Genomic DNA, 15725 nt, shown 5'->3' on the forward strand with positions numbered 1-15725 from the left:
GTGGGTGAGTGAGTGAGTGAGTGAGTGAGTGAGTGAGTGAGTGAGTGAGTGAGTGAGTGAGCGAGTGAGTGAGTGAGTGAGTGAGTGAGTGAGTGAGTGAGTGAGTGAGTGAGTGAGTGAGCGAGCGAGCAAACGGTGCATTTGAGCTAATGAAAATAGAACAAAAATGAAAGGCGGGTGTATTTTTATCAGCCCAGAAAGAAAATTTAACGGGAAATATTAAAAACACCGGACACAATGCGCTCCATACATATTCGTCGGATCGTATAGGGTATTTATTAAAACACCCGCCGCGGTGGTTCAGTGGCTAAGGCGTTGCGCTGCTGAGCACGAGGTCGCGGGTTCGATTCCCGGCCGCGGCGGCCGCTTTTCTGATGGAGGCGAAAAGCAAAAACGCCCGTGTGTACGAAATTTCGGCGCACGGTAAAGATCCCCAGGTGGTCAAAATTAATCCGGAGCCCTCCACTACGGCGCGCCTCATCGCCTGCGTTGCGTCGGCGCGTGAAACCCCACAATCATTCATTCATCATTTATTAAAACGGCCTAGGGCCTTCAAATGTTGATGTGAAAGTATTCATGTTTGCCCTGGGAAAATATCTTAGCAGTACGTTTGTGTGCAGTAGTGACGCCAAATTTAGAGGAGTTCGGTGCATTGCACTCCCTTGGAATACAAGGGGACATAGATTTTGGCATCACTTCTTACATTTCCCCTGCAAAAATGTTTTTTTTAGCAAACGCTGTGTGTAATAGTAAAGCCAACTTCAAGATGGCTGGCTTATGCATTTACATCTGCTTATGAATGACAATATATACGTTACCACTGTTATCGCCAGATATATTCTCCGGTGTATGTACTTACGAAGGAAAAAAGTTCCCCAAATGAAGCCCAACAATTAAATGTGCCTATTTCAGCTTATAAAAACCGATTAATCGCAAATCACAAGTTAGGCGAGTGGCTGCCTAAACGCGGAAAAATGTAGGAATTTTAACGCCGAAAATATAAGATTAATTTGTATCAACAAAACATTTTTGTAGAAAACAACTTGCGTACAACAACGGCGGCACTATTCGAGAACCAATCTATGGCCGCAAGCTGGTTTCTTAGCTGATGCAGCTTTTTACCCTAGCCATACCTTCCCTGATAAATCCTAATGATACGAATGCTCCTCTCGCCTTTGTTCTGCGATTTCTTTCCTCGCATTTACTCACGAATTCAATTTTCGACCTCCGGCCGCCGAGCAACATGTCGTTACCTTGCTTTCTTAAGCCCAGTGCAGAAAGATGCCAGACTGCAGATGTAGTTACGTCTGTTTAATGTATTAATACCACCCAGGCTAGGGCTTCCTGAGAAACCTATCGATTAGAACGTCTAGAGTTGCTTCCATTTCCGCCTTTCTTTTCCGAGAGACTGGTACTCAAGCCTCCCGCCCACGGCCCACGCAAAAAAAAGACCAAGAGAAAAAGAAACAGGCCCACCAAGTGCTTATCCTCAAAGTGGGCCTCAGTCACGCCATGCGTGCCCCTTAGGGCAACCGTAGACACGAACGCGTGCCTTAACAACATTTCTCATAATTGGTTATGCCTGTGGCGATGTTCCTCTAACAGACTGCAAGCCAACAAGAAAAATGAACAATTTAGCTAGTTTATGCACTCCCAGGCCGTTCTTGTGAGTGCACGTGTGCGCGTACTGTTCAGAGTCAACTTCGATTTTTTTTTCTATGCTGTATAGGAACACACAGAGAGGACGCAGGGGAGATAGGTTGTTGGAGTATTCTTCGTTTGAAGTTCCTTCGCGATGCCTTAGCCAGCCACTCACCGGTCGTATCGAGTATGCAAAATAAATATTTGCCGTAGCAATTTTCCTGGTACGACACTACCGGTAATATTCAAAATGCATCTCCCGCCACTCTCACCCCCGGAAGTTCAGATGCATTTTGTTGTTTTGCTCGCGCACTGTCTCATCTCAGCTTTCTTTTGTTTTGTTTTTTTTCGCATTCAACATGCCTTGCGGGCACGCGACTTCTTTTTTTAGTGCCTTCCATTACACGCGCCGATCGAGACGCAAAATAGAATACCGATGATTTCATTTCAGTTTTACAGGAGTAGCCACCGGGTTCTATTTTTAGGGCGAAAGCGCTATAACCCACCCTGGGTGCGTGTTTTTCTCCGCTTTCTTTCGTAACATTTAAAAAAAGTAATCTTTATTCGAAAAATAAAGATAACGAGGCTGACATTCTGAGCCGGACTTAATTTTATCCCCTCCTTTCCCGCCCTACCATCCATATAGGCCTCTGAGCCAGCCCTTTTCCTAATAAAGTTACATCTATCTATTCGAAAAATAGTCAAACTACTTCCCTTCCTTGGCGTGCTAAACTGCTGCCTTTTCTTTCTGTATTTATACAACAAGCCCCCCCCCCCCCACCTCTTTTTCCCCCGTTCCTAATTATATTAACCTAGCTGGTTAGCGGTGGGTCCGGTGTAGCAAGCTAGGTGCTTTTGCCAGGCTAACCTCCCCAGCATCATTAAAGACAATTCTCTCTATCTCGCGATGGGCCCGGTTCTGAGAACCTTCAGGTCAAAGGTGACATAAAGGGGTTCTCCACTAGTCGACTTCTGTTGACAGGTTGTAGGGGCTCGAGTTACGGCCCGGGGTTTAAAGAAAGGTTCCCTTCAGCCCGAGTTCTCGGAGCGGCATTGTCCACACCCCCCTCCCCTCTCCCCTAAAAGTAGGGTCAGTTAAACAAACTAAAGTGTCCGTAAAGGTGCGAAGAATAGGGCTGCCCAGGTTGCCTAGCAGGTAGGGTATCGGAAACATACACTGAAAGTCGTGAGTCTAGCCCACTATTTGGGCACGTTTGTCTTTCTTTCCTAACATTTCAATTACGGTTACATTCATTCGAAAAAAAAAACAACCATGAGTCATTCTAAATAGCTTCTATTAAGAAGCACTTTAGCACACGGCATAGAGGTTGCACAGAGTTAACGTCAAACGTATAAACAAATTTTATTTATCTTACATCCCTAAAAAGACACATGCATACACACACACAAAGTTATAGTGATATTGACAATGGTGCGTATGAATAACCAATCTGCTCAAAATGAGTATCCAATAAAGAGACATAAGCCTAGAGGTCCGAATCATGTTTCGAACGGCGTGGGACTTTGGTGGGGACCGCGTACCGTAATGGCACGCACACCGGGACGTTCTTTTTCCAACGCCTCGCGCTTCAAAGAAACGTTGAGCCTGGGAAGTTTTTGTTCGCGGACAGAAAAAATACACGGATTCCTAGCCGTATAAGCCTTGCTTAAAACAGTCAGACTACTTCGTCTATGTGTTCGTTGCATTCATGACTGTCGGCTTTCATTTCTGTATTCCTTCAGCTAGCCTCGCATTCCTAATTATATTAACCTACTATATAATTTTTAAGGCCAGGCATTCGCCATATGTAGAGGTCTTCCTTCCTTCGTTTTTTTTTTATGTTTTCTAGGAAGCACCGAGCTTTGCTTCCCAAAACACAGAAAAAGGCGACAGCGAGTAGAGTACGAAGAAAGCGGCAGGCGGACAAATCCGAGAAAGGTAAAAGGCCCGGAGCTGTCCTTCGGCAGATAACGTCGCCCGTGGCACTCGGCAGTGCGCGGCCGCACAACCTGCGTGTCGGAAGCCAGGAGGCGAAAGTGCCCGTTCCGTGAGCTGCAACCGATGCCAATAACACCGGGACGTCTCTATATTGGAACCTTGTCCGCCCCCCTCCTTCGCCGCCACGCCGCGTCCCCGTCCTCCCGGAGAGGCGGAGAAGACGACTCCTGCATGACCTCCCCCAGCCGCTCTTTCCAGCCCGGGCGCTGATGTGAGTCGTCAGATATCGACGACGTGCGGGCGCAAACGCAATAGGCAGCCTGATCGACTTGGCCCCGTTTGGCGTTATCGGATCTACGCCCCAGCCGGTGGGACACTAACTCCTCTTCTCCACCGCGTCCCTCCCCTGGTTCTGCCCATCTGGTCATCCCACTGTCACCACCCTCGAAGCGCCACGAGGCTTCGAGGCTGAACAGCCGCGCCTTGCTTCCTGCGCTGTTTTCCCGTAATCAGCGCCTCACGAACGACTCATTTCTCTCCCTGCGTATGCCTCAAGGGATCCGACAGTCCCGCTGTCCTTCCCGTCTTCCCCCGATGTCGCAGATCTCAAACCCTCCACCCTCTTCGCAGGTGAGCGACTCGTGCGGTCAACACTTTTCAAGCAAGCCGGATGCGTGCTCCTCCCTCTCACCCAACCTCGCGTCGCAGGCACGGGTTTTGCTAATGCGCCGGTAGGCGATCCAGGTTCTGAGATGATGAAGAAGCGGCCCATCTCCGACTGTCCCATGTTATAAATAGCCAGGGTCCCCACTGGGTATGCGAAGACACGACGAAAGGAGGCGAAAGAATGTATAGTTCTGGAGTCGGCCGGCTCACTTTCAGCGCTTTCGCATCAAAGCGAGGAAGGCAGCTCTGACTACGGGGCACGTATTTAATAAGCGCGGACAGCGGGGCGTCCGGCATCAGCTCATAACGCGCATATATTGTTTAAGCGGGGACTAGAAACGCGCCGGGAGAAGAAAGTGGTGGCGCGCTCACGTCTTCCGTCGCCGCCGCCGCCACGCCCTCCGCTATCGTCTCTGGAACAAATAAAGTGAGCGAGCTAATAAGAGGGAAGAAGAAAATTACAAACACTCGCGAACGGGGAAACCGTGTAAATGAGGCTATAGCGAAAAAACGTGACGAGAAGGCGGGGGGATGAAAGCAAGAATAGATATATGAATGAAACATCTTCGAGCTTAGAATCTAATATGGTTCGGCACCGGCAAGTTCCGCGGAAGTTCACCATCCGGAAAGAGGCCGGATTTCCCTCCTCACTCACCTTTCTTTGAACAGCCTTGGAATTCAATTTCCGAGCTATCAGTGCCTTCAAAAACAGCGCCTACGAGAGAGAAAAAAAAGCAAATGTCCTTCTTTTGGTGGTGTCTGTGTGTGCCGTGAGGGAACATAAGTGTATATCCTTTTCTATGTTGAAGGATGCCTGCGTTCGCCTCGTGAGCAAGTGGTGTGTATACGCTCTCTAAATCTGGGTGCTTTAAAAAGGAGAAAAAATGGCGTAGAGTAAGAAAAAAAAGGCGTAAAAACAGGAAGAGCTATGTTCTCTTTCTCGTTTTTTTTCTTCTTTTTTCCGTCCCTATATTTCGCGAAATAGCGCGAGCAAACGCCGACTGCGAGGGTTTCAATAACAAAAAAGCAAGCCTTTATGCTGTTGTTTTTGCTCTCTTTGCGCCGAATTTTGTGTTAATGCGTCTGTGGTGTGTCATCATCCGGCAACCTCTTATCTCCTGCCGCCGGAATGCTCTAAAAGGGGACAAAAAAATCTTTTTTAGAATTTAGAACGTGTGGCAACGGGTAAAACAAGAACATCGTGCGGTGCTTTGATAAACTTTAGTTGCGGGAAAAACATAAATGTAAGTACTCTTGATTTCGGTCGGGCTTGCTTCTGAATGCTGATCCTCCTTTCAGTCACTGTTTCCGGTAAAAGTTCTTCCATTCTTCCTGCTGGCAGGGGACAAGGAGTGGAGGGGGGGTGGTGGTGGAGGGAGATTTTTCACATTCTTTTTTAGTATGGCTACCAGCATTTCAAGTTTGTGGTCTGCAGTTATTTATCAAAACTCAAAACGTTCCTGTTTTTGTTTTTTGACATTGAAAATACTGTTTCGTTCCGCTCTCTGTCTTTTTCTTATCTGCTTTAAGTACACCACGAAACATCTCGTATCGGAAGTGATGCTTCTATTTCGAATTTTCGTTGTTTTTTTTTTTGTTTTGTTTTTTCGGGAGGATGAATGAAGTGTGTCAGATTAGCAGTATTAGGTTGACATCCTTCCTTTCGGCGGCTACCGCAATTCAGCTACATGATCTCCTTCTCTGACATCGCAGACAACTGATTACTGCAATAGAGTTATTTGCGTCATCAAAACAGCACCAGCCATCAGCATAGTCCTTAAAATTTGCTGTTCGGCGAGTTTCTGCGTAGAAATTTAAGGAAAGAGCGCTAAAATCAGACACACTGAAGAAGTATTTTATGTTTATTGTTAATCCTTTGAGCGTCTGATTTTAGAGCTAAAATCGCCTGGGTTCATTCATTCATTCATTCATTTCATTTCATTTCATTTCATTTAATTTCATTTCATTTCAGAAACTTAAAGAGGGGACGTTTTCGAGTGCTATTGATGGCTGCACATTAATTATCTCGAAACCATTGCTATTCGCCCATTCAAATACAACATTTCCGTAAAAAAATTATTTACGAATATGACCGCAGAAATCGCTATCAACTATATGAGGCGTATTCTTTTTTTTTCGAAACGAGTCAAATCCACACAAGCAGAATTTGATAAAACATCGAAACTTTGTTACGGGACCTAAATGCAACGCTATCAAAGCTATTTTGTGATATGTTTTACATGTCAGCTACAAGAAGCTCCCCGCTACAACTAATTAAAATTGTTAGTTAAATATTTATTAGCTGTTCTTTTATGTAATCATTTACTAATATTCGAAATGATTAATTTCTTTCACCTGAGAGTCCGAGCTGTCAGGCGGAACTCGCAAGGAGGTTGCCATGTTGGTTATATGGCGCCAAACCAAAAGCAAACTCCCATCGGGAAAATGGTTTTGGCTCATTCTGATCCCTGCCACGAAAGGATTTGACTAATTTGCGATACGAAATGCGATCAGCGAACACGTTCGTCGGGCGTTTTCTGACTTATTTTGTTGTAACCTGTTTTCTAGGGGAAAGTTGCCGAGTTTCTCTTCTCACTACAGTTTTATGTGATTTTGTTCCGGTTGCTGGATTTCGTTCGTTTCGAGAGAAAAAAAACTCCTGTTATGACAAATGCCCGCATACGGCCTAAAACATCGTATAACGCGGAAATGCGCGATTTCGGGTCTATACAGTTATTGGTCCAAGACTGGCAAATTATCGCACGAAGGGCGAAACCGCAACAGGACACAGAAAATCAGTAAAGTTTACAGTACGCGAAACCAACTGATTCTCAGCATGGCGGCGAAGAGCAGGCTATGTGTGCGCGATTCTCTATCCTGGAAAGAATCCCCCATAGACATCCATCAGTTACCTCCCCACCAAGCAATGCACAAAGTAGTTTGCATATTCGACCAAGAGTTGGAAAACAAAGCTACGCCAAAGATACTCTATAAATGCGATAACAATCGTGGTCAGAGTTTTTAACGGACAAATATTATAACAGAAAAAAAAGATATCGCGAAAACAACACGTGAATACGAAACAAGACATCGAACGCCACGCACCCAAAAATGGCACGCCATTAGGCGGGCATGACCGCAGAAAGCGTTATCAACTAAATGACAAATGACCAGGTATGGGGTACAAACAACGTGTAGCTCGGAAACACGTGTTTGCGGGCCTCTTCACTTATTGGCCCCCGATTGGCAAATGATCACACAGAGGGTACAAACAGAGTAGGGCACAGAAATGGCCGGTTATTGATTATTAGTCCCACACCCGCCGCAGGGCAGCCCCCAACCAAATCAACCCCCGTTTTTTCACGTGAATAGCTACCGCGTCTCCCGACCTGGGAGAGACGTCGAGTGGCCTTTAGACTACACGAGGAAAGTAAATCGAAGAAGAGCTAAATAATTGAAACATTTTACTATTTCCTCCGCGTGAAATCAAATGTCGATTTTTAGCACCGGCTTACCTAAGCGTTGAATACGTACTCTTTTAAGTGCCGAGAACTTTATAGGGCCGCGCCTTGTCGTCGTAGCTCGCTCGCTGGACCCGAGTAGAGCCGGCGTTCCGTCGTAGCCGCTGTCATCGCGGCGTAACCCAAAGGATTCGAATGCCAAGTGCTTTATATAGTCCTAAGCGTTCGAAACTCGTGAACCGCTGGTGCTTGTCATACATCTCCCCGTTGTTTAGCGCAAAGAAAACTGCAGGTACATTTGAGGCAAATTATGCGTAATTAACCGGCAGCACCCGCGTTCATTTAGTTAGGAACGATCGTTGGCTTGGCTTTTACGATAGTAAGCGAAAAAAAGGGGCAGTGCAACACCGGCACGTGCGGGAGGAAAAGCAAGCACAAAAATAACAGAACTCCCGCTGGCGCAGTCTCAGGCAGGGGGCGCGCGAGCACTGCGAAGGCGGGAAATTTGATTTACATTGGGTGGTAGCAGTGAGCGGGTAACGGCGCTACAGCCCATTATGGCGAATCACTGCTCTGCACTTCCAACAGCTTTCACATTGAGTTGAACGGCTTTAATTTTTACCCTCATTCGTCTGCATGAGAGCACATAAAGGCCATATCGTCTACGGTAACCTAGCACTGCCCGCCTGTCCAGGGGTCTCGTCACGGGGAGTCACTGCTCTGTGCTCATGTTAATGCGGTGCTGCTTTCCTGGGTACTCTGTGGGAATAAATATTTTTCTGCGATTATGATAATGACAAAAAATTACGCCCACCTCCCCTCGCGGGAACCCTGGTGTGATGCGACGCTGAGGGGGGGTTCAAGCGCAAGCGGAGAGCAACCGTCGACCGAAAGGCCGCCGGAGAGCGGCACACCGGTTATATGCGCAGCGCGCCCGAAGGAGAGGAGACCGCGGAGAGAGAGAGTACGGCACATGCGCAGCACCGCGCGCAGCGCAGCCCACCGGTGGAGTGAGAGCGCGCTGGGCCGCACACCCGCAGATGTTGAGAGAGAGTGTTCGCTCTCACCTGGGCACGCGCCGGCTCCAGTGCGTCTGCCGCGGCTATGACGCAACACAATCCAACACAATCCACTTTAATCCAATCCAATCCAAATCCAATCCAAGCCAAGCCAAGCCAAGCCAATCGAATCCAATCCAATGCCCCTCGCGAGAGAGTGTTCGCTATCGGAGAGGAGAGGGGGTGAGCGAAGGAGAGTGCGGACGCCGACGACGACGGACGCACGCAGGAAGGACAGGGCCGCCGACAAGAGATGCTCTCAGCGTCGCATCTAAAATATTACTACAAGAAATGAAAGAGTATGATAACGCCCTGACACAAGTCGCGTGGATAAAACGGAAATGAAAGGAGAAGGAAAGGTAAAAGAAAAGGAAAGGGTCGGATGGCTAAATGCAGTGAGCGGGGTCTCCCGTCCAGATATTGATATATAGCAGACTCTCGTGACACAGTTTCTCTATGTCTGCCCTGCATGAGGGGCAAAGCCAGGCTTGCAAGTCCAGTGGTCGATCCGCTGGTGGTAGCTTGCTCGGGGCTTGGCTGCGCAACCACGTCAGGCCGGCAGAAGTCCGCAGCAGATGACGGAGATCACGAGGAGTCAATGGCTGCGTCGTGTACTACGTTTTTCTTCCACTGGAATGATGTCAATCCGGTGTTGCCAGGCTGGAGTCACTGCAGTCCCAGTGAAAAGAATTTGCACTGTGACACGCAGTGCAAGCTAACAAAAAAATCATTCATACACCCCTCCGTCTATCGTCGGCGATAGTAGAACGCGAAGCATTCTCTTTGGTTGGAGTTTTTGTTTGGGTTTAGGGTGTACGGAGCGAATCCCTTCCTGCTGCTTGGCATTCGCTTGGGCCAGTGTCCGTACCAGGATGTCCTCAATAGAGTGTGTAAACCGCCAGGTGTTAAAACATTTTTCTTTAAATTACACACTGTTACTCTCGCTGTTAAAACATGGATGAAAAACCGGGGTCTGTTTACAGCTTCGTCCACAGACTGTCGGCTCTATTCTCGACCAGAGGCGATTGACCACTGTTTTGTAGATTGCTTAGATGCTATTTTTTTTGGGGGGGGGGGGGGAGGGGGGGGCATTTTGCAGTGAACGCTCAGAAGAAAAGACATGGATATTACGCCTTTCTCAATCCGATTTTTGTCATTCGGCAAATCCTGGCGAGCCACCCTATGACATGTTTGTGTTGATTGGTTTGTACAGTATGTGTTGATGTCGCTTATATGATAGGCATGCTGAGCCACCAAGATCAACAGTCGTATTTCCGAGAGACTGAGGCATTTGCACATAGTGTGTATAGTTCGCTTGACCAACCACCAGACTGGTTCTCTCTTTTGAACGCTTGTGTGTGTTTGCCTCAATTTTGATGTATATGTGCTACTCATAACTTCAGTGTATTCTTTTGTTTGCTTGATTATGTAGTCCTCGTGCTGTCACTTTTGAGAGCATTCTTCCATGTAATAAAGACAAAAAATGTCGAAATGGAGCAGTTGGATAGACGCCGGCTTTGTAACGCGAGGGACCGAGGTTCGAATCCGGCCACGGGAAGCGTTTTTTAGATGCGACTGCATCTCATTCACTCGCCTTGTCCCTGCATCCGGCGTCGTCGTCGGCGGCGTCCGCCCCTCCCCCATTCTCTTCGCCGCGCGAGCTGCGCTCTCCGCCACTCACCCCCTCTCCTCTCCGATGCCCCTCTCTCGCGAGGGGCATTGGATTGGGTTGGATTGGATTGGGTTTGGTTGGATTGGATTGGATTGGATTGGATTGGATTAAAGTGGATTGTGTTAGATTGTGTTGCGTCATAGCCGCGGCAGACGCACTGGCGCCGGCGCATCCCCTCACCGTTATGCGCGCTATAAAACGCGGTGCCTGCGCCGCTCCGCTCCATCGTTCCAGCGCCGTTCCTCCGCTGTCCAACGCTGCAACGTGAACCCCCTATGCGTCGCATCTACAAAGGGGTTTCAGAGAGGGGAGGCGGTTCAGATTTTTTTAATGCATTCCTCGCCGAGTACTTCCACAGCCAGGAGCGTGTAACGCCCTGCATTCCCCCAAAAACGCATATTTCGCAAAAGTTCCGAATGTAATCGTTAGAATAACGTGAATGGAGATAATTGGTCGCACGAAATTTTGAAAAACTAAAAAATAGCAAAAATGTAAAAAAATTACGGAAAATGCCAAAAACGTATACCGCATGGCATTTCCACAATGATGTAGATTTCGCGAAAGTTTCACCTGTAATAGTTATAATTGCGTAAATGGGGATAATTGGTTGAACGAAATTTTGAAAAACTAAAAAAATAAGATAGATATAAAATAATTACGGAAAATGGCGAACCGTGTAACGTCCTGCATTTCCACAATAATGTAGATTTCGCGAAAGTTCCACCTGTAATCGTTATAGTAGCATAAATGAAGATAATTGGTCGAACGGTATTTTGAAAAACTAAAAAAAAAATTCTGAAAAATATTTAAAAATTGCGGAAAATGGCAAAACGTATAACGCATGGCATTTCCCCTACATTGCAGATTTCGCGAAAGTTCCACCTGTAATCGTTATAATAGCGTAATTGTAGATAATTGTTCGGACAGGATTTAGAAAAAAAAACAAAAAATTTGTCTGGAATAAACTCACGCTCAAGACCGGCGGCATAAGAATGCTACGCATTAGTAGATCATTCTCTGAATTTCCGCAGAATTTTTTTTCTTTCGCTTCACCCACGATCCTTCATTATCATCGTCATAGAAAGATATTTTTCCTACAGGGCGTAATGACGTACAACGGAATCAGTGAGGACACCAAGGTTCGCTTTAAAAATTCAGTGCCCTTCCGTGAAGAAGGATAACCAGCGAAGGATTTCGTGAAGGAGGATGACCAGCGAAGGAAGGATTCAGTGAAGATGGATAACTAGCGAAGCTGGGTTCATTCCAAGGAGCGAATGAAACAAAACACGCATGTGTGCACCTTGAGATTAAGATTACTTCCTAGCTAATTGGTTGAATGAAACTTGGAATGAATAGTGTTTTATTCTAGCGGACAAACATAATGCTATCCATTTCCCTGCCCTACTAGCCCATTTATAGACAACAAATCGGAATTCCACGATATATACTAACTTCACCGTGAGCTACGTAATTACGAAAAGCAGATTAAACTCGGTGTGAGGATATAGACGCGCTAGCGGCTAATTATCATACACTTTGTTTCCGCATGGTTCCGGTAAAACAAGCGTTACAGCCGTTTTCCACGACCATACCGCCTCCGTAGACGGCTAAGTACTCACGGCATACGAAAATTGTGTAAAGTTTACAACTTCATTGTTAACTAGCTAATTGTCACAAGTATAAATGACACTCAGCCTAATGATATACTAGTCCTAGCGGGCAATTACAGTATAATATTTTTCCCAAGATACGTAGTTTACATTGGGAGCTACAGGGCATTGTACGCTTTCTCTAGGGACGAAAATTCTTCTACGCGGCTCTGTCGGCAGACGCAGGTTTGGCAGGAGCCTCTTCGCTGTGAAAAGAAAGCGCGATTCACAACCGCAAGCAGCGCGCAACCGCCGCGGCGCAACCAAGCTGGCAACACTGGTCAGGCGCGTGCTCGCGATCGGGTGGCCCGCTCTGGGACCGAAGAAGCAAGTTGCGGCTTTCCTTCCCGAGCGGTGCGCGTTGCGACACGCACCAGCGTACGCTGCCGGGGCACCTGCGGGCAACGCGGGTAGCAGCCGGTGGCTACGAGACCGTCTCATTAACTCGGCACACAATCCCCCGGCATAGTCGCCGGGCCGAAGCCCGGAGAAGCAACTGCACGGCGCGTTTTCTTCTCGCTTGCCTCTCCCGCACTTCGCCTCCTCCATCCCCCCAGTCCGTGACAAACAACCGCAGCGCAATCGAAGCTCGGAGCTGCGACAACAGTGGAAGAGCCCAAAGAGGAGGGCGAGCAGCGAGTGCACACAGACTCCCAGATTTCCCGGTTCCCCGGCATACTCTCCGCTGGGCTGATTAATAAATGATTCGTCGCACTAATTACCCTTATTAATGTCACTGCGCTTGGTCTAGGGCAAGCTCTCACTTATCCAAGAGCGGAGGATGGCGTTCAACCATATCCATTCCTATCAATTTGTTTTGCGTGTTTTTGGGTGCTCGTGTTTAACTACAAACCGACACTCCACATTATTTAATCTTTCTCTCCCTCCCTCCCTCCCTCCCTCCCTCCCTCCCCCTCTGTCTCATTTATTTATTTATTTATTTATTTATTTATTTATTTATTTATTTATTTATTTATTTATTTATTTATTTATTTATTTATTTATTTATTTATTTATTTATTTAGTAATGAAAATGCGACTGTCTTCTAGGACGCCATGTTAATTCTCCTCCAGCCCGCGCTTCCCGCTGCTTCTGTATCCTCTTCCAGTCAACACACACACGCACGCACGCACACACGCACACACGCACACACAGACACACACACACACGCGCACACACACGCACACACACGCGCACACACGCACACACACACGTACACCTCAATGTGTACTTTTACAAATAAAATTTTCTACAGCTTTCTCTCTCTCTCACTGTATATATTCAGAGAGAGTGAGACAGAAAGCTCACAGAACCCATCTCCCGTTATCACGTATTATGGGCTCATCGCATCGTTTTAAAGAATAATTAAGCCTGAATTGTACCTTTTTGTTTAAATCCGGTCTAATCAGAAATTTCACATCTGGATTCTGCTGACCCTTGAGTGCAGCGCGTGATTTTTTATCCCCCCCCCCCCTAGGTAATGCCCGTAGGGGCCTTTAAAGTAATAAAAATGAATAATGAAAATAAAGAAATTATTTCAAGTCTCCAATGAAAGTTGATTTCGTACCGGAGTTTATCTTCTTCAGTCACGTGTACCGAAGAGTACTCTTACCCACGACCTTGTAAGAAAAAACTTATAAACAAAAAAAACTGGGAGCACCGCCGATACTATAACCATTCACAAACACCGTTACTACTTCGCGAAGACCGAAAAAAATGTGTCCAATGCTTGAATTGCCTCGTCTATGGCTTTCCCCAACAACAGAAGAGAGGGGCCGCCGGTAGCGGGAAACGTCGAGAGGGGGCAGCCATGTCTTGAAGGTGCTGAGCATAACCGGAACGAAGAGCATACATCGCCACTGGGGCTTGTCTATCGGGGCCTTTCAGTCCTCCAAGCTTGCCAAACGATCAAGTTGCCGATCGTTTCGCATGAACCGAAATGCCTGTTATGACAGTGGGGGGCATCGCTTCCCGCAGCCGATATAGGGCAGCAGAAGCACCGTGAAGCAGCGGCAAATTCACGAGAGTTGCGCCCGGGTGAGCCTAGCTTCCCCGCAGTACACAGTCCCTCTACGCCGCGCACCACTCGCGCTCGCGTGCTCTGTCGGCCGACTAGGCAAGAAAGCTGTCCACACTCACCCATCTATCGCCGGTCACTCTTCTAGAGCAAATAGATCAGTGTAAACGAACCTCTCGATAACGTGACCGAAACGAAGTTGTAGCAACTATCGCTCGGCTACGAAAGGAAGGCTAACGTGAGCGTTGCGGCCTTCGTATCGAGCTGCTGTTGGCGCTGTCGATCCTGGGTGCATCAGATATCGCACCCCTTTACCCGTGGCTCTCTCGACAAAAAGCGCGCGCTATTTTGAAAGGGTACGCTTCATTAAACACGCAAAGCGCGGAGTCAGTTTAATGGGGTCGGATAGAGTGAAGCGGCGGTGTGGCTTCGCGTGAAATACGCGCGCGCGCTGCCGCGACGCCTCGTCATAAAATGGGCCCGCGGGAGGGCGCTGCCGAGCGATCGGACAGACGCGGTCGCCGTTCTCAGCTAGTCTCGCATGAACGCATCATTTCGCCGGTGTTTCGATACGAGCTGGGACCAAAAGGGAGAGTAGGGGCGCTTTGTTAGCAATTTTTTGGCAAGGCGCGTGCTGCCAAGGGGCATTCTCACCCGAACATGATTTTAGCTGGTCATGCTCTTTGAGCCTCTGTGCAGCTAGGAACGACTGGCAGAAGTAAAAGAAAAAAAAGGGGGGCAGGGGAATAAAATCACCAAAGTTGTTTTCTTTTTTTTTTTTGACGCTCGAACGTTGAAACAAGGGTAAAGCGGAACTGTTCGGGAGTTCTTTTTTGAATGAGAAATAAATATGATCGGTGTTCTAGCCTTTCCTAGTTTAAACAGAGATAAGCGGTTGTTCTACTGAGCCCTCGGACACGGGTTCAGTCCTAACCATGGCGGCCATTTTTTTTTTTATAGAGGCGAAAAACGAAAACTCGTGGGTGTAGAGATTTTACCGCACATTAAATATCCCTAAGTTGTCTAACTTATCCGAAGGCCCACCACTATAACAGGCTCACAGCACAGGGGTAGCTTGATTGATTTGATTGTAGGGTTTAACGCACCAACGCAACGCAGGCGATGAGGCGCGCCGTAGTGGAGGGCTCCGGATTAGTTTAGACCACCTGGGGATCTTTAACGTGCGCCGAAATCTCGTGTTCTTCCGCGTTCTTCCGCTTCCTCACTTTATGTGTGGTATAGTGCCATGGCCGGCCACCTTTCACTATTTCCGAGTTCGAGCATATGCTACAGACCGCCTGGCGCTATGGAAAAACTTCGAAGCACCAGCTCTAGAAGCCATTTCGCTGTTATAGACGCCGTCGCCGACGCCAGGTTTTCCGTTCAAAGAGCCATCTAATTATCTCACTTTGTAACGTTTGATCCAGTCTATACTTCTAATCAATCGGTGCTCGCATGTGTGCGGAAAAGCGAACAAACGACATCCCGCGACCTCTCTGTAAAGCGTGCTTTGCCTCAACAAGAGTGTCGTGCAGAAAAAGACGACTTTACAAAAAAAGGTTCTGTGCTCGGGTTTGGAGGCATTGCAGAGAGAAATTGCTGCTGTGCATACAATAGAAAC

This window comes from Haemaphysalis longicornis, unplaced genomic scaffold (assembly GCF_048455015.1).
Source record: "Haemaphysalis longicornis isolate Haplotype H1 unplaced genomic scaffold, Haemaphysalis longicornis Haplotype H1 scaffold_3, whole genome shotgun sequence".
Lineage (NCBI taxonomy): Eukaryota > Metazoa > Arthropoda > Arachnida > Ixodida > Ixodidae > Haemaphysalis > Haemaphysalis longicornis.